Below are 27,630 nucleotides of genomic sequence, written 5' to 3'. Positions count from 1 at the left end.
TGAGTGATGCTGTGGCATTCAGTGGTGCTGAGTGATGTTGTGGCATTCAGTGGTGCTGAGTGATGCTGTGGCATTCAGTGGTGCTGAGTGATGCTATGGCATTCAGTGGTGCTGTGGCGTTGAGTGGCGTTGAGTGATGCTGTGGCATTGATTGATGCTCTGGCGTTGAGTGATGCTGTGGCATTGAGTGATGGTGGTGTTGCGGGATGCTGTGGCGTTGCGGGATGCTGTGGCGTTGCCGGATGCTGTGGCATTGCGGGATGCTGTGGTGTTGTGGAATGCTGTGGCGTTACAGGATGCTGTGGCGTTACGGGATGCTGTGCGCTGAGTGGTGCTGTGGCGTTGAGGGATCTTGTACGCTGAGTGGTGCTGTGGCATTGAGTGGTGCTGTGGCATTGAGGGGTTGTGTTGGAGGGTGGAGTTGGAGGGATGATTTGGAGGGTGGAGTTGGAGTTGGAGGGTGGAGTTGGATGGTGGAGGGTGGATTTGGAGGGTGGATTTGGATGTAGGATTTGGAGTTGGAGGGTGGATTTGGATAGTATTTTATTTTAGCAAGGTGGGTCGAAGTAGTTAAAAGTTTATAACAACGAACAGATTTTCATACCTTTGTGTCAAAGTAAGTGTCTTGTGAAAGTAGGCGTTTGGTGCGCTCCAGATCGCCTATAGCAGTGTACTACCGAGAAGTCCTGGGGCCCCCCTGCAGTTAAATGATAACTAATGTGTGTCTAATGGAAAGCCTTCGGTTTGTTTCTACAAGTCAAAAGGCAAACACTCGCTGTTTCAGTGCCCTGGAAAAGTTATTGTAATTTATAATGGCAATAGCTTAAACTTTTGCAAATAACTTTTGGGAAGGTTATGTTCAGTGTATTTTATTGTGATGAAAATCCAAGACCAGAAGTGAAATAGTAACATCTTTTTGTGACATTTGTAATAAAGCTTGAAACATTGAGAGAACATATTAGAACCAGTTGTTGTTGAATGGTTGCACAGAGTGATGCTGTGGCCTTCAGTGGTGCTGAGTAATGCTGTGGCCTTCAGTGGTGCTGAGTGATGCTGTGGCCTTCAGTGGTGCTGAGTGATGCTCTGGCATTCAGTGGTGCTGAGTGATGCTGTGGCATTTAGTGGTGCTGAGTGATGCTGTGGCATTCAGTGGTACTGAGTGATGCTGTGGCATTCAGTGGTGCTGAGTGATGCTATGGAATTCAGTGGTGCTGTGCGTTGTGTGGCGTTGAGTGATGCTGTGGCATTGATTGATGCTGTGGCGTTGAGTGATGCTGTGGCCTTCAGTGGTGCTGAGTAATGCTGTGGCCTTCAGTGGTGCTGAGTGATGCTGTGGCCTTCAGTGGTGCTGAGTGATGCTGTGGCCTTCAGTGGTGATGAGTGATGCTGTGGCCTTCAGTGGTGCTGAGTGATGCTGTGTCCTTCAGTGGTGCTGAGTGATGCTGTGGCATTCAGTGGTGCTGAGTGATACTGTGGCATTTAGTGGTGCTGAGTGATGCTGTGGCATTCAGTGGTACTGAGTGATGCTGTGGCATTCAGTGGTGCTGGGTGATGCTATGGAATTCAGTGGTGCTGTGCGTTGAGTGGCGTTGAGTGATGCTGTGGCATTGATTGATGCTGTGGCGTTGAGTGATGCAGAAATTCAGCTTGAATTTAGAGTAGGGGGGGAGTTTTCCTTTCACCTGCCTGGGCCAGGTCTGGTTTCAACAATGCTGTCTCCATCTCCTGCCAGGAAGCTGCACCAGAGAGGACATTACTGGTTTTTGCTGGGTACAGACACTTGCTGCATTCAGAGAACAAATGATTTGTGTGTATAAAAAATGGGTCCCAGGCCCAAGAACTTTATATCACTTCTGGGAAATCAAGAGGAACCTTTGCCAAGGAGAAGAACCGGAGAAGCGGAAGGAGGATAACTGCCCCTGTGATGTTTGCTGTTTGGGGTTGGCCTACAGTGATTGCTTGCTGCCAGGGAAAGGAGAAAAAGGACTTTGCTGTTTGCTTTGTCACCTGCTTGAAGAAAAGATCTCCAAGGGCTTCAAACTGAGCTTGCCTCCTGTCTGAAGTCTCAGGGACACAAAGACGAAACCCCCAGCTCCCCTGAATTCCCTTGCTGGCTATTCCAACCTGCAAAGTGGTGTCTGCTGCTGTTTAGGGCCTCTAGAGACTGTTTGTTGTTGGGAGCTGGAAGATCGACACAAGGAGGAAGAAGCGTGTCACATCCGCATCGACTCCCGGCGCATCGCCGAGTCACAGAGAAGACGCAAGCCACATCCGGACCTGGTCCCGATTCATCATCGAGCCACAGAGAAGAAGCGCGCCGCATCCCCACCAGGTCCTGACGCATTGCCAAGAAAACCGTCAAAGCACCTGTCGTGCGCTGCCAACGTTCTTGCATCGACCGGATCGTCGCATCGCATCGAGCCGCCATTTTGTCGCAGCACGCCGGATTGTCGCCACGCATCGAGGCGTCATCTTGTCGCATCATAACCGAAACGCAGTAAGAAACAGACACATCCCCTCCTCTCCTGTAAGGAACAAACACATCGGCTCCCCTGCCCTGCAGTAAGGAAGCAAGTAACTGACGCAACGCCTTCCCTGCAACCCTTTTGTTTGTTTTGCGTGACGCATCTAAGGTACTTTGTGGAAAACAGTTGCATTTACAACTTGCATTGAACTGAACTATTTCTACCATGGAAGAGCCTATTTTTGATACTGTATTGTGGATTTTTGTTGTTTGGTCTTATTTTAGTTTAGATAAAGATTCGTTATTTTTCTTAAACTGGTTTGGTGTCCACTTGTAGTGTCTTCACTGTATTACTGTATGTGTTCACAAATGCTTTACACACTGCCTCTGAGATAAGCCTGTCTGATCATGCCAAGCTACCAAGGGGGCGAGCAGGGGTTATTTTAGGAGTGTATTCCCCTTTCCCTGACTAGAAGCAAGGGTCCCTATTTGGACAAAGATGCAAACCATTGCCAGCTAGAGAACCCCATTTCTAACACTATTCTACATGAAAGTGTGTGAAGGACGAACACAGCTGTTACAATATTAACAGCAACGAAGGTAAAGTAAATGCAGTGCTATCAGGTTACTGAGTGGGTGGTGTGCAAGGCAAGCTGGTGAAGTGAAGGAGATTAAAATAAGTACATGCAGAAAGACAGAGTGAAAAAACTGTGCTGAAGAGTAAAGCGATATAATATGAGATAGGCAGATGTATGATTTCAAAAAGATGTGGGGAGAAAAGGGGTGTATGTGTCTAACCGGGTGATATGCTAAGTACAGGGGAGTGATTGAGACTCTCTGAAAACATTTTACAATGTTAGTAATGTTTCATGCAATGTTATATTTTTTGCATTTTAAACATTTCTATTATTCACAGCAAAATCATTGCTGTCCCTTTTTTTGTTTGATACTGCTAACAGACATTTTCAAAATCAGTAGGATTGGTTTGTTTTAGTCAATTATTGTCAGAGGTGAACCTTCTGAATATACTAGATCTGCTGACATATCAGCACTAGTCAAGCATGAAGGGCATTGGTAGTTCAGAGTGTACTAGTACGAACATAACAATAGAAGTTCATGGTGGGGGTGGCACAGGACCCAGCCAGCATTGTACAAACTTCCTTCTCTTCCTCCCTTTAATTACATGAAAATGATCAGAAGCAGAATACACTCTCTGTTCACCCTTTCCTTTCTGCTTGAAAGCACATACATGTTCAAAGCCTGCAGTTTACTCCTGTTTCATAGGGTGAAAAATACACAAGGCGGACTGAGAAGTTTCTTGGTGCCTAAATCGCAGGTGTTATGATTATCTGACTAAATGGTACCTACATAAATATCTTTGAAAGAATAAAATGCTGAATGAGTCCAATGGTGCAACCTTATGTGAGACAAACAGAGGTATACCAATATCTGCAAAATCACTTCCGCACACCCATCCTCCCAGAGTGGCAACAATCCCTAGATAAAAGTATCTCAAAGGAAGAAGAGTGACAGCAATTTTAAACTTAAAGCTGGGAAATCCGCAGGCATAGATGGCTACACAGACAACTTTTATAGGCTATTCAGCTCACACGTGACCCAATCCTAATAAAGCTATTTAAGGTCTGCTGACTCCGGTGAGCATTCCAAACAATGTATGAAGGAGCTGTGGTTGTTATACACAAACATGGCAAAGATCCAACTCTGTGCTCGTCATATCGCCCCATCTCCCTCCTGAATATCAGCCTGAAACACTTCATCGGCATCCTGGCATAAAGACTCAGTCGCTACTTCCCAGACACAATAGCCGTAGGCCAGGCGGGATTCATACCTGGTCATCATTTAAGTGACAATACAAAAAAAACTGCGCCACATCATTGATAAAAAACAAAGAAAGCACAAAAATTTCTTACTCCTATTTCTTGATGCCGAAAAGGCATTTGATATGGTTGACTGGACGTTCATCTAACTTACCCCATTACATCTGTGCTGCAAGGGATTGAGAAGCTCCTTAGCTTCCAACCAATTTCCAACTTTATTTGGAGGCCCTACTGTTGCATACCATGCCTCTCTGGGTTTTAGCATTGAGCACACTCATCCCTATCCCATGGTGTAGAGACTCTTAAACATATCTTGGGATCATCTTAGAGCACACACACATCACTGATAGTAACCCTAAACTTTGCTAAGATGTTAAAAGATTTACAACTGTATTTCCAGAAATGTTACAGAAAACAATTCTCCTGGTTAGGGGGACTGGCGGTAGTTAAGATGAGGGTCCTGCCCCAGATTCTTTACCTGTTTCAAACCATCATTCTATCAATCCTGCCCACAATGATCAAGCAGCTGCAGACGTTGCGAACACAAACATCTGGCAAAACAAACCACCCAACATTGCTTGTAAGATCCTGTACCTCCCAGTTAAATATGGAGGACTTGCACTTCTACACATGTTATCCTTTTCCATACCACCCAACTCTGTGATCTCACTGAATTGAGAAAGAAGGGAATGGAAAAGCAATGGTGCTTAGTGGACCTGGATCATTACTGAAACCCCTCACTCGTAGGTTCCATAGCTTCGTAGGTCGCAGAGAAGCTGGTGGCTATACTCCACTCTAGTCTCGAGGTTTGCAATGGCCATTTGGAACAACCTTTACAACCTTCCCCCCCTCATTCATGACTATATATCATAACTCATATTTTACCCCAGCCTTTAAAACATGGAGAAATAGGAAGTACCTAATGTTGGGTTCCCTCTTCAATAACCAGAAGATACAATCGATTGAAGAACTTAAAGCTAAATTTGGATTATCAGAAATGGAAGGATTTGCAAAAACACAGCTTCAACATTCTACCTGCAATGAAAGAGGGTGCATCAGGACTGCCTACAGGCCTCGAAAAATGGTCCAAGGATGTACCACATGATTGAGCTTTACTCTCCATAGTATATCTCATTGACTCCATCTCCCACGATAAGACATGGGGTCAGAGACGATGGGAGGTGGACCTGGGGAAAGAATGGTCCCCTAGCGAGTGGAAACACCTATACAACAAGAAGTTGGTGGCACGCACCTTTGCAACGGACAATGTTTGTGCAACATGACACAAAATCTTCACCTATTGGTATAGAGGCATAAGTAACTTAATAAGTGGAATCTGTCTGAGGGTGACCACTGTTGGATGGGATGAGGAGCCGCAGGAACCCTAATGCACAATTATATGGCACTGCCCCAAATTAGGGAGGTACTGGAGCACTGTCCTTGAAGATCTAAATAGAGACTTTGATGTTCATATCCTTAAAGACCCTGTGGTGGTAATACTCTGGGGACCCTTCCAGACCCACAGATCACCGAAGTCTATCAGAAGAAACAATTGGCCATAGTCTTAGTTGCAGAAATTCAGGTCTTGTTGGATGTGGGGTAAAGGATATATGACCCCCGAGATCGCCCCGTCGCATAGGAAGCTGTGGGACAACCTTGCCATGGAAAAGATTTCCATGCCGGGAAGTAATACTCTTCAAGCCTATGACGTCCGTCCTTCATACTACTGGCTTCTAATCCACGATTACTAAATTGTAAATTGTAAATTGATACTTGTATAGCGCACTACTCACCCGCAAGGGTCTCAAGGTGCTTGTACGAACACCGCTGTGGAACCCGTCCTGGCTTTCCCTGTGAGGCGTCCACTCCTGGGCACCCCCAGGGTGAATGCCAGGCATCCTTCGCGTTGTGGGGGCCGTTGTGGAGATTAAGCAAGCTATTGCCTAGAGTTGCAGAGTGGGACTCCATGATTAGAATAGGAACCGATGCGAGAATTATCAGGTCCGTGGAATTTTGAGCCCAAGACCCGCCGAGGTGGGGAATTGAACCCTGGTCATGGGCTAGACCTCTGCATCAGGGTCTGTCTTTTCTTAGATACCATGTAGAAGGAATATGCCCTCTTAATTCTTTGTTCAGAGATTAGCACATACAATTTTGATAGAATGGGTAAGGGTTGCGGGAGGAGGATGAGGATAACACCAACCTCTTGGTCGGCTAGGTCGCCTTAGGCGGTGGCCTGCATACAATTACTGATAAAACAGTGAACACCAAGAGTGCGACATGCTGGTTGCTGGTTGCGTACCTCTGCCATCGCCATAGTTTATTGACTAGTTGAATGAATGTATTGAACTTTGCCAAGTCCCCTTCTGTTTTAGTAATGGGGTATTCTTGCATTCTGAAGCAAAGGATGTCTACATGAATGGAGTGTATTGGTGCTGCCTGCACCATCCCTAACCCCTGCTTCAGATCATGTAGTGGGGCTAAGGAAGATCCAGAAGGGGACGTGGTCATTCCTGACTTGGCCACTTTTTGTGGCCTCAATTCACTTGAGTCCTAGTGTTGAGAAGCATCCTACTGGAGCATACCCTCTTCAGTTTTTGTTTCGACTGCTCGCTAAAAGTCTTAAAGAGGAAGAGCCTCTACTTGTGAGCTAGCTACAAAGTTACTGCGGGATATTCCAACATGGTGTTTAATTTGTAACCATTTTTGATAGTTCAGGTGGGACTAGTACAGCCGACTCTAGCACGTAGTGCCTCATGAAAGGCCGTAATCCTCAAACCTGTTGCAATCTGCATATTTAGGTCTCACATACAGGACAGTCTATGCTCTGTCTTTTGCAAGACGTATTGTTAGCTTACACATTGCTTACCGGTTGTTGTCTTCTTTGTCACTCTCATTTGTTTGCTTCTCATATGTTGTTAGCAAGAGAGCTACCCTCCCTCTGCTTATGTTTGCCCATCCCCTGTATCATGGATGCATTATTTATCTGCTTGTTCCTTGAATGATTGTTCTTATTTCCATTGACCAAACCCAGTAGACCTTTCTGCAGTGTAAATCAGGGTCACCTATTGACCCTTGCTCCGATCACACTTGCTACATCTGCAGAGGCCACAGTACTGATTTATCACTAGCGTTTTTAGAAATCACTGGAATCTGCAGCTGTACCATCTTGCTGGAAAAGAGCCAAAAGTGGTCCCTCTTCTGAAAAAAACAGCAGCCAACCCATCAGTCCTGTCAATTTTCCGCCCTATTTCCTTGCTCCCCTCACCCTATAAAATGTTGTCAAAATTGGGTAATATCCATTTGTCCGCTTATTTGAAAGATATCAAAATCCTACACCATACGCATCCAGGTTTTCACCCCAACATAGTACGGAGACAGCTTTTTTAGAGGTAGCTGAGCTTAGTTAGTTAGTTAGTTATGTATTTATAAAGCGCAGCACTCATCCCATAGGGATATCAAGGCGCTAAAGCACATGATCCGGTAGAGCTAAAGAGGGTCGGGCTGAAGTTTCTTAGGTTTTGGGGAACAAGTGGGTCTTTAGTTTTTTCCGGAAAGCTAAATGGTTGGAGGTAAGCCGTAGATCCAAAGGTATCTCATTCAATTTGTTTGCCGCTAGGTATGTGAAGGATCTCCCTCCGGCCCTCACTCTCTTAATGCGCTTTGTTCAAGCCAGCGCTAGATATAGTGACCGCAGACTCCTTGGGGGGACATAAAATTCAATTTTGTCCTGGAGTATTTTTGGGCCGCTGTGGTACAGTGCTTTAAGAGCGTGGCAGAGCAATTTAAATACTGCTCGTTGACGCACGTTGATTACGTTTGCTCAGGATGAAGCTAAGAGTGCTGCCCTGATACTGCTAGATCTTTTGGCAGCATTCAGTACTGCCTTTCATTCTATTCACTTACAGTATCTGCCTGAGATAGGTATTGGAGGCACCGCATAAAGCTGATTAAAATCATTCTTGGAGGGCAGAGAATGAGAATTTGGCTTGCTCCTTATTCTTCGACCAGCAAGCAGTTAATCTATAGGATGCCACAGGGCTCTTATTTAATGCCCAACATTATTTAACATATATGTGCCCCCCAGCTGAACTGATAGAATCATATGGGTTTGAAACCATTTATTATGTCAATGACACACAGTTGCTTCTCACTTTCGACCCTACATCTACAGACTTACTTGTTAATTTTAAAACGTGCCTGAACGATGTCCTGCATTGGTTGCGTGACGCCGTGACAGCCAACTGCAATGCAATGCTGCGAATATGAGTGATTCTTCTGTGACTGCTGGCCTAATGGCCTTCCTCTCTCTCTAGCTCTCACAATAACAGATAAGAATTTGGGTTGATGAACTCTCTTTTCATCCCCAGATACTGTCCACGGGGGGACCTGTTTTGCCCTCCTTCTTTCTTCTAAGACGTTTCACAATCTCCTCCCGAGCTCAGTATGTAAGTAGGTGATAACTGACACACTGGCATTTCTAGGCTGGACTCTGTGAACATTCTGTAAATTGTTTCAGTGTTGTCCTAAGCATTTTATCAACAGGATGGTGTCTTTGTTCACCTTAATCTCTGGTTTAATGCCATCTCCAGATATTACGGGCCCTAGGTACATCACAGACGTGACTTTAAATCTACATTTCTCTTTCTTTACCTTTAGTCCGCTCTCTGACAATCTTTCCAACACCATTCTTAATGTTGCATTATGATGAGCATCATCCTTGCCCAAACATCATCTTGGAAGAACAGCACCCTGGGGACACCTTTTAAAACCATTTTCATAGCCCTGTGGAAACAGGCAGGGGCAATAGCTAAGCCTTATGGCATTCTCACAAAACTGTAAGCTTCCAGAGATGTTGCAAATGAAGTCAGCTGTTTAGAGTCTAGATGAAGTAAAATGTTGTAACGTGAAATGTTGCTTTGCATCTTTTCCCTTAGCTACCTGGTCACTGCTGCTCAGCCAGTATGAATGTGATGTGTGTGTGTGGTATGTTAGAATGCCTGGGGAGGTAGTGGAATGTTGGAGTGCCTGGTGGAGGTGAGAGAAAGACAATTGTAGTGTGTGGGCTGTGCAGCAAGGATGCTGCTCCTGGTGGAGCTGAATTACTGAACTTATACCATCCTGTCACTAAGCCTAATAAACCTCTTACCTACAACCTACTTATTAGCTTCCTGTGGACTTCTTCTGGATTACATCAATGGCGATGATTTGGAGAAAATAACCTGCGAGTTTTGAAAGATAAAGTGTACCTGAAACTACTGAACCTAAAGTGAAGAAATTCAAGAGAAGAGGAACACCCTGTAATCCCCACCAGCTTCCTTACCACCGGACAACCGACTACCAGGGAATGAATCTCTCATGTACAAAGACTGGCAAACCACCAGACAACCCACTGCCAGGGAGTGAATTAGTCATCAACAGAGATTGGCAGTGTATTTGAACAAGCCTCATCTACAGAGACTGCAGTGTATTTTAACAAGCACTACAGAAATAAAGTGACTTTTCCTTGCTGCAAGCACTTCAAAAATCTATGCTCAAGGAGGTGCTTTGGAGGAGCCAGCAGCAGCACCCAGTGGCAGCATGGATTTTGTTTTTGCATCGGAAACTGTTTGGGCCATTAGCTTGGTGGCTAACAGTGCATCCATCGTTTTACATTGGTGAGCGGCTCTTTAGAAATTATATGGGAAGTGTGGGCTGTTCGTCATTATCCTACGGAGCATGTGAATGGGCCTCGGGCCGCAAGACTAACATAATGGCCAGGGCGAGCACACTTTGCCTTTCTCCTTGATGTCACGTGTAGAAAAAAGCATAGTCAATGCTTCAGAGATATTCTGGATTGGCTGTCGCCTGTCGATATACCAAAATAAACCGGTTTAAGTCACAAAGATGGACACACATTCCCATAGACTTTTGCCCATGTTTGGGTGCCAAAACAATAGGTGCCAATTATTCTGAGGCTTCTATTTCCTCAATATTCTTCGAGCCAATTAGGCTCTTCAGTTCGAATTTAAGAGGATCAAGCATCACATTTTGGACTTTGAGTACTTTGTGGACCGAAGGTTTGGCACACTTCTTAAGAACAACTTTGTGTTTTAAATTACAGAGTAACCCCACCTTATTCCTGAACACACTCTTTAGCTCATTATTTTCTTTAACACATTTTTATATATTTTTAATCATCAGACCTAAAACATATGCTGCAGCCTACCTGGACGACAGTACAAGATGCAAATTACAATTTAGGCTCCCTGTTTTCGATTTTTACTGGTTTTTACAGATAAATACAGACAGAAAACCATTTATTTTCTTGTCTGTATTTATTTTTAAATGTGGATAAAAACGAAATTGGGTGCTTTTTGAGTGATTCTAAATACACTTTGCCATGACTGCCAGGCCAATAACTGTGTGGATTGATTGGTAAGGGGTTAAAAAAGAAAGGAATTTTAGTAAAGAGGCTTAAACAGCAGTAGCTATGCATAAGGCTGATACTGAAATTTGCATATTTTCATATAAGTGCATTGATTTACCTTCTGCGGGTATTCATATCACTGAAACCTGGCAGGCATTCAAGCATAACTGCATATTTATTGGTTAAATAAATTTGGAAACATACCAGTTTCAGCTTTATTTTTTTCACAAAACCCATAATAAATATGGAGCAATACAGATAAAGTTGACAAAAAATAAATTTGGATGAATACAGACGGATATGACAAAAAAATAAATACCATAAAACGGGAGCCCTAACTACAATGTATAGCATTGCGTGACAGGAATACTTGGTTCAATGCTATAGAACTTAAAATGAAAACAAACCAAACATGATAGCAGAGCACAAATGCATCATGGGCGTTAATAGAGACAGCATATTTTATACCGTGCAATCCAGTTTTAATGGGTAAATCCGGTGGTGACCTATGTAAGTACCATAAGAAGCAGTCGGCATACATTCTTGAGTAATTACGGAGACCCCCTCCTCCCTTATGGATAACAAGGAGGACAAGCACCCGGTCCACCAGGCACAACAGGGCAGTAGCGTTGCCAGACAAATTGACACCCCAGGTAGGACCCTGGGCGTATGTCAGTGGGCACTAAACATCCACCTCCATCACTCATCTTGGGGGGCAGCATGTGTGGCCTGTAATTCTTGTATAATGTTGTCCCACAAATCGGCAATTGGACTATGCTGAGACCCCTGACTTCCTCCCTGTGCGGCTCCTCTGCCTTTGCCCTACCCCACTTGAGGTTCGCTGAGAGTCAGTGTTGGAATGTCGAGAGTGTGGTGGCCTTCCAGTGCATTGGGATGGATCGTTGCGAGATAAGCATTGCCAAATCTATGAAGTGGTAGGACACCTTTTGCGCCCTCCTCCTTTTAAATATCCCCAGCAGTGCCCCCTCTAAGATATGGAGGTCGTCGGGGCCCGTCAGCGCGGTGAGTATATCTGTGATTCCAGACCAGAATGTTGCAGCATCCGGACATGACTAAAACATATGCATCAAATTCGAGCTAGGTCCCTGGCACCTTGTACAAAAAGAGAGGAAGACCCGAACATTCTTTGTAGGGTGGTCAGAGTGAGGTATGCCCTGTGCAGTATGTTAAATTGAATGTACTGGAATTTGGCATTAAGGGACACTCTGAGTGGGTAGTGTAAAGTATGTTCCTATTCCTTGGGCATCAGGGCTCGACCTATGTCCGTTTCCCATAGTTTGTGGATGGGCAGCAAAGGGTCCGTGGTCATATGGGCCAAAGCTTTGATGAACCAGGTGTGGTGGTGAGCCTCAGCAAGGCCTACCAGTGCTAGGAGTTCTCCCTTCTCTGCACAGAGTCCTCAGACCAATAGAAAGAAGTTGGCACACAAGCTGGAATAGAAAAGACAGAGTTTATTAAACTTCATGAGGTGGAACTACATTCACACAACACCCTTCGGTGATGTATGACGTAACACAGTGACTGGAAGGAGCTTGGTCCTTTTGTGGGTATAACACACAGGGGCTCAAATGAATGCGGTACGAGTACGTAATGCTGGTTTTAAATACATATAAGGTCATACAGAGAGTGTGCTGGCAACAAGTGGGAGGGGCTGACAGTTAGCTAATTCTAGTGGACACATCCTGACAGTTACAAGTTGGGGACAGCTGTAAGCTCAAGTGAGCATGTGCGAAGCAGAAGAGGCTAAATATATCTCGTCTCTAGGCTGATTTCAAGAGCAGTTGACAGGAAGCTAGGACAGAGCACATGGCGAGCACATGGTAAGCAAAATGGCTGACATATGCAAAATGGATTCCACGAAATGGACAAGATAGTCTCTAAATACAAGATGTCTTCTGCTAATGTTTAATCTAATCGCTGCTAAATTACAACAGACGACCCTTTCAGCATTAGCTGAAGACATTAGTTTATGTGTGGTAATCTAGATATGCATCCTGTACATTGATGTTCATCATCTCAGTAATTTCATTATTTAACATTTGTTGTGCTTTCATATTTGCAATATTTCTTTTGGCAGGTGTACAAGCAGTGATGCACAAAGCATAGGACCACATTGTATACAAGTACAGCATGTAAATAGCATCACCAGTAGTATACATAGAATAGACAGTAGCTTCCACCCCCAAGTAATAAAGAGTGTCCATATCCAGTTCGAAAATGTCCATGTACCAGTCTCTGGGTGAATTTCTGCAGCAATCTTATGCAGTTTTGAGATTGCATCATATAATGAAGGTGAGTGATCCAGTATAAATACGCAACAACTGCTACCGATGATGCGACATGCACCACCTCGATCAGCCAAAATTACGTCTAATACCATTCTATTTTGGAGTTCTACAATCCTTGCAATTTGCAGTTCCTCTGTAAGGTTCCCAAGTGCCATAGGTGTCTGATTGGTGACAGCTTCCACAACACAAGTCAATCGCCTGATTTTTCTGCTATTCAATGCAGCACCCACAAAGAAGAATAAACCCAAATTGGAAACAACATATTGTTACAAAGTGGTATCTGCCTGGTCAACTTCATCTGTACTTATTGTTCGTTTGTATCTATTCTTGGAAATGTCATTATACAACTTTAAATTCAGGTACTATAATGGAGGGCCTGCAAAATTCCAGTGACTTCACAGTTTTATTGTGAACAACTGGCCCTTAATAAAGTTTGTTGAGGCACTGTTGTGATCTTTTACAACACACTTCTTTTCACAGATCACTCTTTCACACATACCAGCTCCGCTGCACTTGCAGGCGTGGTAGCACACAGGTGGGGATAGTCGCCCCACCTGTGACTGAACCCCATGATGAAGCATGTCACCTCTAGGGTGAGTGAGGGTTCTTTTAGAAAATAATACGTTTTTCTATCTTCACTGCCTCTCTTTTTGTTTAATGACCACCCAAATTAAAGTAGATTTAAATATTTTCACTGTGTCATAGGGTTTCACTTGTGTCGTATTGGCGCTCTTTTGTTGATAATAACTATAATGGAGGGGCCAAGGACACAGGTGGTAACAAAAATGATATGTAACATACCCCGGATCAACCCCAACAGGTAATTGATAGTATCCTTTATTACCACATACAAAATAAGTATTATGCTAAGATGTTAATCTACTGTTATTAGCACCTTCAATAGTCAATGTCAAAATACATTCACTCCGTCCTACTGGAATTCTCCCAACACTACTTATACACAGTTCTGCTTTAGCTCTGGTCACAGAAATTACAAAAGGTCCATTGTCTTGAATGTTCCTCATATTCTTGAAGACATATGGTGTCGAAATATTGTCCGGGTGGTACTCTTCCCATTCCCATTCAGTTCCTTTACCTTGAGGATAACCATCTTCATCTTGCATACTTTATTCAACCGAAAGATGATTCCACCTACTGAAGGCTTTTCGGAAGCAAACAAAAGGGCATACCAAGCTTGACATGAACCATTATGGAAAAATGGTAGAGGAATAAAAGGTGTTCCTCCTTTCTTTTGGTTTGCAGGTATCATTCCACACACCCAACACTTGGTAGCTTTCGTGGCATTGTATGTATGAGGCAACTTCTGGATGAATGTGTTATTTAAGTAGGAATGTCGATGCTTCTGCTCGTGATAGGAAAGTGTAAATAATGATGTTCCACTGAAGCTGGAATAGTGAAAACAAGAAGCTGTCGAGCAGGAGCCACTTTCTCAACAAACCAGGTGATTATTGCCATAACCACCAGGGCAACAACAAACCCTACAGCACAAATCATTCTTTTGTTATTCATTTCAGCAACAGCGATGATTGATCTTTCTAAAACTCGCTGAAAACAATCGTTGGAGCTCTTATCCCTTGGGCAGCCGCTGATTTCTTCACCACGGGCCAAGACGGGTGTCACTACACTAATGCAGGGCTGATCCCCCCCCCCCCATGGACACATCAGCTCTCCGTTTCATTAACCCAGGGCGGTAGCTCAAACAGTCTTTTTCAACACTGCAGATCCTTTCCTCGGTCTCAAGTGGTATCTCGATGCTCCAGGAATCGTGTGGTCCGGGAAGCCTTCCGCAGATTCGTCAGGTGAGATAGCTTGATCTTTCTCCATCTCCAGAATCTCTTGATGGTCGGTCAGCGCAGCAGGTTCCACCAAGGCAGGCGACACACATTTGCAGTGTGTGCTATGGACCCAGTTCTTCTTGTTCGTCACTCGAACTGCTGTCCTTGTCGCAAGGGGGTACAAAAGGAGGTGGTGATGGACGGAGCATCTGAATCAATCAAACACTCTCACCCAGTCAAAAGATCTGGGTTTAATCCATCACCGTTCTTTAGCCCACTCTGCCACCCCAGTTCAGACATGGCTATATGGTCCTTGTCGCAAGGAGCACTTGCTCCGGACCTCGCCACCTCGATTCCAGGTAGTTCGATCTGTCGAAGATCTTCACCATCACATAGTCGCCAGGATGGAGTTCGTGGGCCTCACCTGTAGATCTGTCAGGAAGCTCTTCTTGAACCTGTTGATGAATAGAAATCAAACTGTCGGTTAACTGTGCCAAATACTCATTCATCAGAACACAAGGAACATCATGTATGGGGCGTGGCTTAGGAACTCCCCAAATATTTATCGGTCTCCCAAAGACCACTTCATACGGGGTGAGACCAGATCGTGAGTGTGGCACCAATCTAATGGATAACAATGCCAAGGGTAATGCATCTGGCCACTTTAAAGACGTGGAAGCCAGTATTTTCGCCAACTTCAATTTTAAAGTAGCATTGTACCTTTCCACTAATCCTGCTGATTGCGGGTGGAAGACTGTATGGAACTTCTGTTTGATCCCTAATCCTTTCAGGACATACTCAACAACTTGCCCAATAAAATGAGGTCCGTTGTCACTCCACAAAAATTTACAAAACCATATCTAGGGAAAAACTTCTTCAGAAGCACCTTTGCTGTGGTGAAAGCAGTATTATCCTTCGTAGGGTATGCCTCTATCCATTTACTGAAGGCACATACCACCACTAGGGCATATTTCAGATTATTGCAGCGTTCAAGTTGGATGTAATCCATCTGTAAAACTTCAAAAGGTGCGGTTGGTGTAGCAAACCCTCCTGTAGGAGTCCATTATACTGCCGCCAGATCAAACATGACTGTACCACTCTTTTAGTTGTGCTGGCAATTTCAGGATGCTCCCAAACTTGCGTAAACAATTTAGTTATTACTAGAGCTCCAACATGTGCCAGCCCATGTGCCATTTGAACCAAAGAACCACACATTTCTTTGTTACGCCAACAGCCCTCATTGTCTAACATTCCTTCTTTAGACCATTGCTCAAGCTCTTCCACAGAGGCAGATCTCTGTATATCCAATACTTCCTCTCTAGCGTCATGCCAAAGCTCAGCTTGAGACTTCACTATGTACATGGAAGTAGTGCTTCTCTGCATCGCAGTCTCACGAGCTACGCGATCTGCAAAGGCATTGCTTTGTCCTATTTTGTCAATGATTTTCTTGTGTGCGCTACACTTCATAATAGCAACTTTCTTTGGGTATGTAAGTGCAGTCAAGAGGTCATGCAATAATTCTCCATACATTATCTGCATCCCGTGGGATGTAAGAAAGCCTCTTTCCAGAGTAGGCCAAAATCATGAACCACTCCACTATCCGTGTAAATGTTCACATACAAGTCAGTGCTAAGTTCACACACTCATGTCAAAGCTATTAGTTCAGCTGCTTGAGCCGACTTCTGAGGTATGGGAGCTGTTTCCACTACTGTCTCAAGCGTGGTAATTGCATAAGCAGTTGAAGTCATGCCATCTGGTAACTTCAGACAGGACCCATCAACCCACAGTTCCTCATCTACATCTGGGAGGGGCGTATCTTGCAAATTGATGCAACCCTTTATCTGTTCCTCAGTAAGGAATATACAATCGTGAGGTTTCTTTGACTGGGACTGAGTCACAGGATATGGCAACAAAGTAGCTGGGTTCAGTGTCGTGAACCTCTTCAAGGTGATATGAGGCGCTAACAGTGTTAATTCATATCCTGTCAAACGAGCACTAGTTAAGTGCTGTGTCTTGGCCTGATTCAAAAGGGCATCTACTGCATGGGGTACTAGCACCAACAGTTTGTGTGTGCAAAACTATCCCTTCACTCTGACGTATGGCCACAGCTGTCGCTGCAACTGAACGGAAGCACCCAGGCAATGCACGAGCAACAGGATCAAGGAAATACACAGGGAACTGACAATGCACACCCATCTTTCTCGTGTACATAGAGTGTAAAAGCCTTCAACTAATCTGGTGTGCCTAACACTGGTGCAGAGCAAAGAGCTTGTCTTAACTGACGAAAAGCATTTTGGCATTCATCTGTCCATGGAAGGGGGATCGGAGGGTTTTTAGTCAGAAGCGCTAGCAGGGGTTTAGCAATGTGTGAAAAGCCCAATATCCATTGCCTACAAAACGAAATCAAACCAATAAATGCACGGACATCTTTCGATGTGGAAGGTGCTGGGGTGTCTAAAATTGCTTGAATGCGCTCTGGTGTCAATGCACGGCCCTCCTTAGACAGAAGGTGACCTAAGTAGGTTACCTTGGTCTACAATATTGCAATTTCTTTCGTGACACTTTATGATGGTGTGTAGCAAGAAAAGAAAGCAAAGACAAAGTACACTCTTCACATAGTACAGGCGTATCGGCTGCCAACAAGATGTCATTGACATATTGTATGAGAGTCACCCCTTCAGGCAAAGTAAAGGAATCAAGCTGTCTCTTCAATGCTTGACTGTAAATCCTAGGACTCTCAGTATAGCCTTGAGGAACTCTACAAAATATAAACGATCGACTTTCAGGATGAATAGGCATCGAAAAGAAAGCGTTCTTCAAGTCTATAACAGAGAATGTAGTTACTGTTGGAGGAAGCAAAGTACTACAATCTTGTTAACTTCTCTCAGTACAATGATAAATCTGTAAATCTTAGTGTCAGCATCTTTTTTCAAAATGGGAAGAATCGGACTATTGCAAACATTGTAAGAAACTTCTTCCATGACCCCTACTTTAATCAAGTCATGTACAATGTGTGTGAGTGCCTCTTCTCCTTCTCGAGAAATCTTATACTGAGGCAGTCTTGGCAATGAAGCACCCTCCTTGACACTAATATCCACTGGTGGAATAACCATTTGCCCTACATCGGTGTCTGAAGTAGCCCTAAAGGTACTAGGGAGTGAAGCCAATGCAATGTCCTCTTTAACAATACAGGATCTCTCAATCACAGGGTAGTTGTCATTTAAAATAACCTGTACTCCTTCCGGAGAACATCGTATCGTAGCCCTGCAATATTTAAGCATATCAAGACCCTCAATATTGTCTGGTGTGTTCGGAGAAAGCAAAAACGGACATGGAGCAGAAAACGTATCAACATGGAATGCGAGTGGTTGTGACAATGGGCTACGGGAAGGTGTTCCATCGAAACCTATCGATTGTTAAGCCAGACAGGGGAGCCCTTGGAACCAGTTGCTTAGATAAGGCGCTACGAGTAGCTCCTGTATCAACCAGAAACTGATCAGTAGAACCCAAAACATGTGCTGTAACATAGGGACCCTTCTGATCTACTGGAACATCAACTGATTTCTTACCACATCCTAGGCAATCCTATGCATAAGCAGAATCTTGAAAATCAGAGGACACATAGTCGGACATTTGATATTGGTTCCTACTATCAAAAGTGTTAAACCCATCCTGCCCACGTGTATTTGCATCAAACCTAGCGTGATCATTCGTGCTTCCTCTAGGCCCTGAATATCCTGAGTGATTTCTCATTTGTCCCCGACCACGTGGACACTGCTGAGCAGGCAGTACTCGACAATCAGAAAGCCACTGTTCAAATTTCTTGCAGTACCCACACTGGTCAATAGACAAATTCGAACGAGTATAAAAAGGAAAAGACGAACCATAAGATCCACGTTGGCCTCTATCATTACCTCTAGAAGGTGGTCCATGAGCTTGAGCTAACATAACCTTTGTTTTTAACTCCTTTAGACTTTTTATCCTAATTACTTTTAGCTTCTAATTCTTGTCGCTCATAATACTGAGCCATGGTTAAGAGAGAAACCGGAGAAGATGTCGTCCATGAACTCTCACTGGCCTTTAGGCGACTAGCTATTCCTGGCAAAATGTTTGCAACATATTTATCGACAAACAGATGCCTACCCGTGTCCTCTGTCAATGACTGGCCACTAAAATCGTGGAATGCCTTTTCAAAGTGTGTAAAGAAATCTGAAACCGATTCATCTGCCTTTTGCTTACACAACCCTAATACAGTCCAATCAATCTTTTTAGGGGGAAAATCATCTTTAACGTAACTAATATAGCTGCCGGAAGATTTAAAATCAACTGACACGGTTTCTGTGCAGGTTCTCTATCTTCATCTAACTGCTCTAAATCTTTCCATAATGCTCCAAATGTCGCACGATCATCAACTTTACGCACAAATCTCCACATATCAGGCGGTAATATTAATCAAAAAAACAAATCAATATCAGGCAAAGTCATAGTACAAGAACTAATTGCACCCTCAACTTCTTAATAAAAGGCTGCTGGATTCTTTCGCGGATCAGGCAATGCATTTTTGAGGGCCATAACATCTGCTCTATTCCAAGGAGTGTAAACCCAATTATAAATAAAATAACCTTTAGCATCTGTAGAAGTCTTATCATCATTTGTACCCGTTCCTTTAGGAGGAACATATAAAGGCGCAGCTTCCTGCATGGGTTTCACATTAATTACAACATTCTTATCTGTTTCAGGAGTAGAAGTTTGTGCCATGCTGATCTGAGATGTTGGTGCAGCTGCGTCTGCTGCCTTTTTCTCCTCTCACAAACGGGCTGCTTCAACACGGTTTAACCAAGCGTATGATCGTGTCAGCCACCTGGGAGAAGACAAAAAGACGTCACGTAATTGTTTACAATCAGCTGCTACATCATCGGGCTCTATTTCTACCGAATATTTCCTGTATCGTTCAATAACCTCTGCGGCAAATGTCTCGGTGAAATATATTTGCTCTCTTTCCGGTCAATCTTTAATACTTTCTAGAAGTTCAGAAATAGTGATAGTACTACAAACGGCTTTATGCGCTGCGGATCTAATGTCAGACGTGCGTCCAGCAGTTAACATCGAACGAGAATCTCGAGCTTTGTCCTGGTCTGTAGGAGAGTCCTCATCAAGACTCTTCAAGAAAGAGCCGGCCTTGGTGAGGTAGTTCTCAAGTGGTTTTCCTCCTTCTTACATAACCGTACGCAAATAATAAAAATGAAGAACTTCACCTCCGAAACCCAGCAAGTCAACAAGGGTGTCCCGCAAGGATCAGTGCTCTCTCCTCAGCTCTTTAACATCTACATGGAACCGCTCGCCAAGCTACTCAGGAACGCCAACATCCACTTCCACCTCTACGCGATGACACGCAGATTTACCTGGAAACCTCTTCTCTTAAAGACATCCACAGACTTAACGATGTCCTAAATGAAGTTCAAGATTGGCTGACAAAGAATCACCTGAAACTCAACCCCGACAAGACAGAAACACTCCTCATCTCAAACAAAGAAGACAACCCTCAAATCACCGAGTGGCTAAAGTCGATCGATGCTCTCAAAGGTAACCTCACGCTAGCCGACTCCGTTAAATCCCTGGGCTTCACCCTAGACCCCAAACTAACCCTGACAAACCACATTAAGAATTCGGCGAAAAGCGCATTTCTCAACCTCAGACTTCTGAACAAAATCAAACCTTACATTCCTAACAAGGACCTCAAACTAGCCACGCAATCTCTAGTTCTATCAAGACTGGACTATGGGAACTCAATCCTAACAGGCATCCCCAAATCGCACCTGGCCCCACTAAAAACAACACTTCACGCGGCAGCGAGAATGATTACAGACTGCAAAAAATCTGACCACATCTCCCCGGCACTCAAAGAACTCGAATGGCTCCCTGCGGAAATGCTGAGTACCTTCAGAACGGCCTGCCTCACCCACAAGGCCCTCCACACCGGCAAACCAGAATACTTGACAAACAAGCTCAAAAAAGCAGGCCAAGCCAGAAATTTGAGAAGCTCTAACTACCTGCTGCTCATCCTACCAAAAAACCAGAAAGAAGAGAACTGCGGACTGCTCTTTCTCAGGAAATGCCCCCAAAATATGGAACGCCATCCCCCCGCACATCAGAACTATACCGTCCTATGCAGAATTCAAGAGCCAACTCAAATCCTTGTGCCTTATCCTTTCCCTTGGTTGCGGGTAACTTGGATCAGCAAGCGTCCCCGGAATCCATGCGGTAACATTGATTCCTGTTACCAAGAAGTCCTGCTGTCCGAACTTTTCCTCATTCCAAAATTGTCGCTCGCTGATCGCTTTTATTGGGCTTGTGTCATGTTGTTCTCTTTTTCATTCCCTCTACTGTAAAGTGCTCTGATACCCTCGGGTCTTGTTAGCGCTATAGAAAACTTCTAAATAAATAATAAAATAATACATTTTACCGATTCTGTAAAATACTGAATCAGTAAAATTACCGATTCTGTATTTTGACATGTAGGTAGCACTGCAATCAGTGCTACAGGGGTTTAAGAATGCATTATTTACCACCAACTAGAAGTTGGTGGTAAATAATGAAAATCCTTTAAAAAGCATTTTTTTTGCTTTTTAACCAGTGCCATGTTGCAGACATACATGCCCTAAGGGCATGTATGTCTGCAACTTGTGCACCCATGCAATTGAGGGATGCAACAGGGTGTCAAAGTGCCACCCTGCCACCCTTCAATGTTTTCCCCAATTACTGAATCGGTATATACCGATTCGCCAATTGACATTCCAGGCCCATAGGAATGAATGGCAATTACCGAATCGGTAAATACCGATTCGGTAATTACCGAATCATACCGATTCGGTAATGAAATCAGTAAATTTACCTAAATCCCGATTACCAGTTCTTAAATACCGAATCGGTATGAATCGGTATTTAAGAATCGGTAATCTGGGATTACCTACATCTGGCCCTAGGTCCTTCTCTAAGGTAAAACACATTTGTAGAGTAGAACAATCATAGTTTCTGAGATCTCGGGCAAAGTGAAATACTTCAGGTTACCGAGGCTGGGTGTTTCAGACCCCCTCTGAACCCTTGCTTAGTTCCAGTTGACACAATACATTTTTCTTTTTTGTTTTAGAGTTATTGTACTTGTTTTTAAAGATTCTTTTTTATCATTATTTTAGTAAATGATAATGTTAATCAATCGGCTGTACAGTTTAAAAAATAAAGTTGAAGCAGAATGGTGCAGAGATTTGTGAAAGCTTGAGCTTTGTAAAGGAAAGGCTGGTCTTTCTGACCTTTTTGGTTCAGAGTCATTTTCCTGCGCCTAACAAATATTAATGGCCCAGCAGGTGTTAAAGTGGCCAGGCATTCACTGCAATCAGTAAGAGGGGCGAGACAACTATGGGCTGGAGCACGGATTGCCAAACAATTCTCGGGAACCAAGAATACGATTTGGTCGTATTTTTCCGTTTTTATTTATAAATACAGACAGAAGAAAAATATTTTTCCGTCTGTATTTATATGTAAAAATGTGTTTAAACTGAAAACCTGGAGCCTTAATCATAATCAAAGTAGCGCTTAAGGTACTCTTCGTACATTGCGCAGTTCAAACAAAGTCAAATAGAGAAAAATCTCCTCATTAACTGCCTATATGAATTGCAATATATATTTAATTGTCAAACAGATTTCAATATTGGCCAATCCTACAAACATAGTGTAAGTGTAAGTGTTACTAAACTACCTTACCAATCAAAGGCGTCAAACCAACTGCAAGTGCAGCAGAACGGCTATTACCAATAAAATGGTGTCCAAATCGACCAAATGGTCACTGCACGGCGAATAAACAGAAGAGATCTCAGTCGAGGACCAGTACCACCTGGATGGTCAGATCAGAAAGAAAGGAAAAACGCCGTGGGTGCCAAGACTCGGGTCTCCTCAGGCAGCGATCGCGTCCAAAAGCGAGATTCCAATCCTTCGTCTCGACCAGTCCTTCGGGCATCCGAGTCGCTGATGAGCCCCGTATTGGAAGCGCCAATTTGTGGTGGTGAGCCTCAGCAAGGCCTACCAATGCTAGGGGTTCTCCCTTCTCTGCACAGAGTCCTCAGACCAATAGAAAGAAGTTGGCAAAGAAGCTGGAATAGAAAAGACAGAGTTTATTAAACCTCATGAGGTGGAACTACATTCACACAACACCCTTCAGTAATGTATGACGTAGCACACTGACTGGAAGGAGCTTGTTCCTTTTATACCCAAGCAGGGGCTCAAATGAAGGCGGTACTAGTACAGAAGGCTGGTTTTAAATACATATAAGGTCATACAGAGAGTCTGCTGGCAACAAGTGGGAGGGGCTGACAGTTAGCTAATTCTGGTGGACACATCGTGGCAGTTACAAGTTGGGGACAGCTGTAAGCTCAACTGAGCATGTGCGAAGCTGAAGAGGCTAAATATATCTCGTCTCTAGGCATATTTCAAGAGCAGTTGACAGGAAGGTAGGACAGATCACATAGCGAGCACATGGCAAACAAAATGGCTGACAAATGCAAAATGGATTTCACGAAACGGACAAGATAGTCTCTAAATACAAGATGTCTTCTACTAATGCTTAACCTAATCGCTGCTAAATTACAACACAGGTAATCAGTTCCCGACCAGTCCCCATAACATGCAGGGCATGGGTCAACAGGTGTTGCTTTGGTTCAGTGTCTGTGATACTTCTCAGGAGTCCCATCTCCACCATCAGTATCCCATGGGCCAGGAAATGGCCCACCAGCGGGTTGTGATCTTCCTGCAACTGGCTGGTATCAGCTCCCGGTCTGTGAATAGGTCCCTCACCAATGACACTCCTGTATCTCTTCAGGCGGCCAACCCATCCCCACTAATGCATGTGCAGAACTGCATGAAGAAACTCAGGCGAATGTCCGACATGCGCTTTAGGCCTTTCTCATAGCTCTGATATGCCACTCTCACCAGACCGTTCGCCCTCAGCGGGCCGTGCACCAGGGAGCAACATCGATCCTGCGGTTTCTCGTGCTCTGTGTGTCGGTAGTTTGCCCACTTCGTCCAGCTGCCACTCGGGTCTACCATAGCACCTGCCATTGCAACTGCGCTGCTAAATAACAATGTTCGAAACTTGGTGCGCCTAGGTCACACTTCCCACTGGCAACTGCAGTTTACGAAGAGTCACCCATCTCCTGCCCTTGGTCCAAATGAACCCTCCTAGCATGTTGTGGAGCTCTGCGAAGGTGGTGCAAGGCACGAACACCGGCAAGTTATGAAATAAATACAAGACGCGGGGAGCATTATCTTTTTGGAAAGCAATATTCATCCTTGAACTGTGAGCGGGAGAGAGCTCCAGAAAGCCAACTGGGGACGTAGGGAGGATATGGCCCTGGACAGGTTCCCCTTGTTGAGATATTTTGTGGTATGGTAAATACGGATCCCCAGATAGTGGAAGACCTGAGGCACCCACCTCACCACCTGGTATTGGAGACTCATTATGAAAATACTACACATCGCAAGCATTGTCAATTAACATCATTTGATCATTGGGATTGAAAACTATACCCATATCCCTAAGGTGACGCCATCCCAAAAGATTACCATCCCATTTAGCAATGTACACTTTTTCACCTGTCTCCCTGTCTAGGAAGTAAATCCCCGTTACCACATCACGCAGACCATCAATTTTAGCTACTCCATAGCTGACTAGATTAACATATGGATGGTTCAATTCAACAATAAAGTGTTCAACCTATATTCTGTCAGCAATCATGCTATAAGGTGAACCAGATTCAGCTAAGACCAGAAATTACTTCCCACCTCACACTCAGGCATTATCAAGGTTCCAGAATCCACCATGCTAACATCATCCTTTACATTCAGAACAACTTTCTCACACATTCCATCGCATTTTAAACTGTTTGTGCTTTATCTGACAATCCACTTGCAAATCAGCCTCAGACACCACATGTACAGTGCTCTGACTATGTGTCCAGATTTTCGATGATCTTTTGTTTCCCTGACAAAACCAAATGTATTCTCCATTCCTACTACAATTACTATGGCCTCTTTTAGTGAAGGAGTTTTAGACAATAATTTGTCCTGGACTCAACAACTGCCCCAACTGGTCAAGAATGAATGAATCAGTTCGTTTGCCAAATTTGCACGTGCAAGCTACAGTCTTAAGTGAGGTAATGTAGTTCCAAGCTCTCTCTGCGGTTTCCTGAGTGTTGGGATCTTCCTTGGCTCGTGCTAGTTGTGGGGTTCTACTGTAGATTCCAACATGGAACATGGATTCTTGGGCGGCAGTTGCTGCTGGGATCTGGAGTGCGTAGGACCGAATAAACACAACTCCTACCTTACAACCGCTGTATCTTCTTTTCATTTGCTACGAGGTGGTCCAACGCCTCCAGTTTCCCTCCTGTGGTGCTCCTGCTGCACGCCAAGCCGTTTCCTGCCTCCTGGCATCTGGCTGTTGCTCATTGAGCCTCACTTCGTGATCCTCCTCTTGCCCTGGTTATGGCACTGCCTTCCTGGTGCACCGTACCTGTGTTGTTCTAGCTACCTGGTGGTAGTGGTGAATTTCCGGCTGGGACTGAAGGAGATCAAGGAACCGAAGCGGAGCCGTCATCCAACCGTGAGTCAGTTGCTCGACGTACGCGCTCCCTTTGTGTTCCCCGCTGTTTGACCACACAACGTGATCACGCCGTGGCGTTACTGTAGCGGCCATTTTGGATCCTTAATATTGGCATCTAATTCCCATTGCAACGCGCATTTTCTACTCGGTGATGCGCACACCCTTGATTTGACTTTAGTTTCGTCAGTGCTTGTCAAACGGTGACACGCACACCTTTTAATGATTATTACAATTTCATTTGTGGATGTCAAACAGTGACACGCACACCCTTATTACAATTGCAAGGCCATTTGGATCCTCATTAATAGCATCTAGTACCCATAGCAACGCGCATTTTCGACTTGGTGATGCGCACACCCTTAATTTGATTACAGTGTTGTCAGTGCTTGTCAAACGGTGACATGCACATCTTTTAATGATTATTGCAATTTCATTTCTGTGTGTCAAACGGTGACACGCACACCCTTTATTCCATTTGCAAAGTGATACACATGTCCTTGATTTGTTTGCGGTTTCGTCTGTGCTTGTCAAATGGTGACACGCACACCTTACAGTTCTCTTATTCTTCATTGTGTTCTTCTCAGGGCATTGTCTTAAATTATTGTGCGACATAACACGTATCAGTGTGGGGCAGCAACTCACCCATGTTGAAACATGGATCGTTTTTCGGCACCTCCTCCCTTCTTACAGTCAGTAGGCTCGCCACCTGTCCAATGGGAGCAGTGGAGAGACACTTTTAATGCATATTTAGAAGCCATCGACGGTGAGACTTTTACTTTAAAAAAAAAAAGAAAGCCCTATTAATTTATAATCTTGGTTCCGAAGGCAGGAACATTTTGAAAACTTTACCGCTTGAGGTAGTAAGTACTATAGTGACTGGTGGTGACAAAGGTGAGTAACTATTGATAGATGAATATGTCTATCTTGTAAAAACTTTAGATAAGAGATTCAGTCCTAAGAGAAACGGTGTACTGGAACGTCATAAATTCCTTCAACATGCTCAAACTCCGTGAGAATCTATTGATGATTTTATTGCTGCTCTTAAGATTCTGGCTATCACATGCACCTACTGGGAGTTTAGGGATGAGATCATACAAGATCAATTAATCGAGACAACTTGCAACAAAAAGATTTAAAAAAAATCACTGTCCTCTAATGATCCTAATTTAGAGACTGCACTCACATTGGCGAGAAGCATAGAGCATTCTCAATTGTGTGTTAAAGAAATGAGTGGTACTTCTTCTTCTGGTGAAGTAAACCGGTTCCCAAACCGAAAAAACCTCATGCTAGCGTTTCCCCTCCCTCTTCGTTTTCTTTCACCAAAACTAGACCTGAACAAAATTATCTCATGGGTTTCCGCTGTGGGAGCAAGTCGCATCTGCGCAATGCCAAATTCTGTTTCGCTCTCAATCAAACTTGTTACAAGTGTGGTAAGAATGGTCACTATTCTAGATGTGCAAAGCTGTTTCTGTAAAGAGAAAGCCTACTCAGCAGTTAAGGCCAGTGCTGAGGATTCTTACGGTGAGAATTATGAACTATCAATGCTGTCTCCTTCATTGTCTCACACTGAAGGAGTAGTTGAATTACCTTCTTTAGGAACACTCCACAAGAGGAAGTCACCCTCATGTTGCATATCAGTCAATGGAGTAAATCTCAAGTTCCTCGCTGATTCAGGTTCTCCTTTTACCCTTGTACATGCTGTGGATTTAGGTAAAATTGACAGCACTAAATATGGGCGGAAAATCCGTTACGCTCGCGGATTTTGCGGATTTCCGGTAAATTCGCAATCCGCGAGATTTGCGAATTTCCCGCAAAATCCGCAAATTCGCACGCAGTGGATTTTTTTTTTCTTGGTGATACAATTTTGCGGCGCGCGGCGTTTACTTCCCGTCATTCATCGTTTGCCGAGTTATTTTTCTTGATATTTTGCGAGTGCTGCGCCATTTTGGATCTTGCTGCGGGATCCCGCTGGAATTTTGCAAGCGCGATTACGTAATCGCGGCTTGCCAACTTTTACAGCGAGAGTTTGTCAACGCGAGTACGCCGTGATCACGTATCGCGGTACTTCGCAATTGCGAGCTTTGAGATGCGGCGAGCAGCAACAATCTGGCACACGCGAAAATATAAAATTTGCAATTCTGCACAAGAAATCCACCAGCAAGCAGC

This window comes from Lissotriton vulgaris, chromosome 2_2 (assembly GCF_964263255.1).
Source record: "Lissotriton vulgaris chromosome 2_2, aLisVul1.2, whole genome shotgun sequence".
NCBI lineage: Eukaryota > Metazoa > Chordata > Amphibia > Caudata > Salamandridae > Lissotriton > Lissotriton vulgaris.
This window is presented reverse-complemented; position numbering follows the sequence as displayed.